Below are 4,947 nucleotides of genomic sequence, written 5' to 3' on the forward strand. Positions count from 1 at the left end.
TGTTGCAAGTTTCCACAGTGCAATTGCCACTCGCTTCTCGACTATAAGTACAGCTCTCATTTTGTGTTTCCTTACGGGTAGAGGGCCATGGCAAGCTTGGCACACAGATCCAGGAAAGTTCTGCAGCCATTGCTCGTCATCCCAAACCTGCATGACAATGCAATCCCACCAGTCAGTGCTAGTTTCTTGGGACCAGAACCGGCATTCTAGCACCTCACGCTGTTCTGTGAGTTCCAACAACAACCTTGAACTGTTTCTTCCTATGTCCCACAGCAATCTTGCTGCCAAGCAATTGTCATGTTCCCCACAGCTCTTCTTGCAACTCTTCAAATACTGCTCCCTGTGCTTGCAACACTCATGACAGTAGTGCAGGCTCCATGCTTCTGTCAGAGAAGGCAGATAGGGAGGAGGGACGCGTGGGTTTGTGTGGATTTTGAAAAGAAATTGCAAAATATTATTGGGTGCAGATTAAATTATGGTATGGAGAACACTGCATTATGGAAAGTTGACCCCGTGCTCCCAGTTACCCCTGCGCAACTTGTTTTGGCCCCAGAAAGCACTACAAAAACTTCCCAAAACACCCTGTGCTGGTTGGTGGTGAGTTGCACAGTGGAATATCTTCCCACGGTGCACTGCACTATGTATGCGCATTGCTGACACAAGGAACAAAGCATGCACATGCAATGTAATAACTGTGGTGATTGTATGCTGATGTAACTTAGGTCAGCATAATTTTATAGTGTACACATGGCCTTAGAAATATCCTATGATCCTCACAGCCCCCTGTGGCCACTCAGTGGTCTATGTGCTTCCTTATCACCTCAGCTGCCTGTGCTAAGGAGATAAAACTGGCCCTGGGCTCCACTCCTTCCTGCTTCTCATTAGAAGGTGAGCAGCTGGAGTTGGGATCAAGATGGATTTTACCCCACCTCCTCCTTCTTTGGGCAGCTCTTCAATAAGCTATCTTCCCCCACTTTTGAGACATGGGTTTCTTCTGCATATATATTCAACCCTATCACTATATAGTACACTTCCTTTTTAAAAATAAATAAATGGAGATATCCTATCTCCTAAAACTGGAAGGGACCTTGAAAGGTCATTGAGTCCAGCCCCCTGCCTTCACTAGCAGGACCAAGTACTGATTTTGCCCCAGATCCCTAAGTGGCCCCCTCAAGGATTGAACTCACAAGCCTGGGTTTAGGCAGCTAATGCTCAAACCACTGAGCTATCCCTCCCCCCAATATCCTCTAAGGGAGAGAATTGGAGGGAGGTGATTTACCCTGGCCTTATTTTCTGTTTTCCGACTGAAGAGAAGTGAGGAAATCTTAGACTGATTCTTCTTCTGCTGTGAAAGGGAAAATCAGGAAGGGGCCCACTGTCCCAAACAATGTGACAATATCTCCGATCCCAATCAGTGTTTATGCTGTGTGCTTCATACAATTAAGCAAAAGGGGTGGTCTCACCCAGCCTGATTTCTCCTCCACTTTTCTTTAAAGGGGAGAGCAAGAGGTAGCCTTTTACAGATTCTCCCTGCACTGAAGCAGAAAGTCAGGATCTAATCTCCCTTCTATCACCACAAGAAAGAGCAAGAGAAAGTGTCCCTTGCTTCCTCCCAACCTCACCCCCCTTCAGGACCAGCTGTTGTTTCTCTCTGCTGGTAGGACTGACATTTTTGCTTGAGAGCTCTGAGGCTCATTTTTATATTTAATGTGAATAAAGACCAGGCAAGTATGGAAAAAAAATAAATAAAAATCCTTGAGTTTTTAAAAAGATTAACTACTTATAAATAGGTTAAAAAAACTACTAGAGAAGATTACTCACAGTCACATTGTATATAACTTGTGAGTATCACAGTCTCTCTGTGCCTGCTCTTGGAGAGCAGAGCAAATGAGAGGTAAATAATATGTGCATTCTTAACAGGAATGCTTATGTGTCACCAAAATACAAATAATAATATTACAATTTCTGAAAATGCTCTTAAAACAGAGAGAATCCTGAACTAGTATGGATTGATTTAAGCAATGCTAATTTGCCTTTCATTTTGGTATTTGAGCACATACAGTATATATTTTATTTATCTGCTATGTAATATACAAATGAAACATTTCTAATATTTGCACACATTCAATCCACAGAACATGTTGGCGGGGTTCAGTGAAGCAATCTCTGTCATGACTCATTAAGAAAACAAAAGAAAATCTTCACCACTGTGAGACTTTAATGCCCAAAAATATGGAGAGGAAAAGCTGATCAGAACTCAATATACACATGGTGCCAAGTGATAGGAGACAGTTCCTTATAAGTACATAAAAACTTCCTTATTTTTTCAATTTTGAGCAAGTAGGAAAAAGACAACCTCTTCTCTCAATGGGTGTGATGTTGGCATTATGTTAATAATACATATGGAAAAATAGGTCATGTAAATTCCAGTTTAGTGACTGCATCTTTACTTTTCAAGGTTGCAAAAAAAAAAAAAAAGGAAGTGAAATAAGGTTTTAAACATGCTTGAGTCTGATATATTGCCTACTGCCTTGATTAAACTCGAGTGCTAGTGTGATGTTGCTGCTGGCACTTTATGCCTGAAACTATGAGGTTCTTTGCCAGTTGTACATGTTACAGTATTCGACACCATGAAAATGCAAGACTAATTTGGGTGCTGGCAGCCTGCCCTCTACAACAGTTCACACTTTAAATAGGAGGGATATTGGCATCTTGATAGTTGTAAAAACCTCCATGAGTTTTTTTTAATTAGCTCAGGCCTTATTTTTTGAGTGTTGGTAAGGCTGTTTCTTAAACTCAATAAAGTAATCATCTTGTATGCATTATAAATGTTTTTTTCATTCTTTTGTCTCTGCTTTTGTCTACAGCTGGCCTGTGTTTATCTGGAGTCTCCTGAACATATAGGATGTAATCTGTACTGGTTGTCACAAGTGTTTATTTTTCTGGTGTGCAGCAGATACCATATAGAAAATTCAAAACAGAATCTGTTCCTTAACCTAGTCTTTTCAAATTAAAAAAACAAAAACTAAAAAATTGTTGGTCCTCTTTTGCTTTTATTATAATTAATTATATTAACATATTAGTACCATGGAAGTTGAGCCATAAAGCCGTTAAAGCACAAAATACCACTCTTTCACTCTGTTATATTTTAGTTTTGCCATATGCATGGCCCTCTATGGGAGCTCAAAGAAATGTGTGATTTCTACTATGTGAAAAATGGCTTTTTGAAGCTCTAGAATTAAAACAGAATAGATTTTTTTATTTGCAAGAATAACTTGAACTATATTCTAGGCCTGCAACTTAGATAAAATGGTGTGGTAGTAAGACAGACAAAGACTAACCTAGGTGTCATTTTTTAAAGATCTTTATTTTTATTCACAATGACATATTAAATATAGAATGATTAACTAGATTAAATAAACATTAGTGTGGTGGGATGAGATTCCCCACACTAGCCCTGGAAGAGCAGAATTGGGCCAGGTGGGCCCAATCAGCTAGTTAGGCTGCAAACAGGAGAACTTTTGGGTGGAGGCAGCAATTAGAGAAGCTCATCTGTGCAGGATCAGGTGGGGCCTATAAAGCCAGGAAGCTGGCTACAGACTGGGGCTGTAGGGAAAGGCTGCAGGAAGGCAGGTAACAGTCACTCCCTGAGATGAGGGAGGAGGCTTCTTGGAGCTAGTATAGCCAGAGAGGAGGGGAACTGGAGTGGTGGGAAGGAGCAGTGAGGAATGCCTAAACTACTGAGCTGAGGGTCCCTGGACTAGAACCTGGAGAAGAGTGCAGGACTGGGTTCCCTTACCAGCCACCAAGGGGGTGGCATGGATCTGAGGCAGTGAATGTGAAGACTGCTGATAGACTGTACCCCAGAAGGGGAATGCTGAGTAACCTAGCTGGAGGGATGTCACAAAGGAGATGTAGTGAATCCTGGAGTGAGCTGCCAACCAGAATGGGTGTTGGAGTGATGGTATGCAAATGACAGGTGGGGCATTGGCCTCCAGAGTTAATCCCCAGAGTGACCAGGAAGAGGTGCTAGCCCAGTGGTGCACCCCTTGACAATTTGTGAAATGGGTGTAGTAAAACATTATGAATACCAACATTATCCAGATAGCTGGTCACAGGCCGAATTCATGACCTGACTGAAGATTGTACCTTGTGTCTCTGGAAAGGTAATTTGTTTTAGATTCGTTATGCAAGCCTCTTGAAAGATCTCACTTTAGTTCATTGATGTGGACAAAGTCTTAAAATCATGCTGAAATTTTCAATCCTAAACAAAAGACCCCACCTCATACAGTCCCCACCACACTTTAAATATAGTTCTTGCACAGCAACCTTTTTTGATTGTCTGATCATACTGTAATCCTGGCACTTCCCACTGATCCTTTCATTCTGCTGCCAACTTTAGGCTTCATTTACCATGGGAGTGGGAAATCTGTTGGCTTGATCCCGTTTTAAAAATTGGGTTTACTGTAGTACTGGTTTAAGATGTTTTGCTTGGCCAGTTTGGATCCCTTTATCTCCAGTTCTTATGCCTTTTTCCAGAGTCTTCTAGTTTACAGTTCCTCAGAAAAATAACTCTCCTCCCTGCACTTGAATTGTGTTCCTGAAGCATAGGCCCATGTCTCATTTAAAGAGCTAGAAGCCTAATATAAATATCTGCAGGGAAAAGTTGCATAGTGCTGTCTTATCTCCTCTGATACTGTCTTTTCCAGACTTTGGTCTAATGCATGGTGCTTTTAATATTTTTTTCCATAAACCTTATACCTTGAAAACTTGTTGCAGACTCCCACATTTGGCTTCCATACTTGCATAGTACTGATCACATTTTTTTCTTTGTCTAGACTTGCTAGCAAAGACATGCAGGAAGGACCCCCACCCCAACTGTCACAGCCATTGACAGCAATATAATAATGCCCTTAGTGGTTCTTGGATGCTGAAGCTGTTTTCATC

Source organism: Trachemys scripta, chromosome 5 (genome assembly GCF_013100865.1).
Source record: "Trachemys scripta elegans isolate TJP31775 chromosome 5, CAS_Tse_1.0, whole genome shotgun sequence".
NCBI classification, from domain to species: Eukaryota; Metazoa; Chordata; order Testudines; family Emydidae; genus Trachemys; species Trachemys scripta.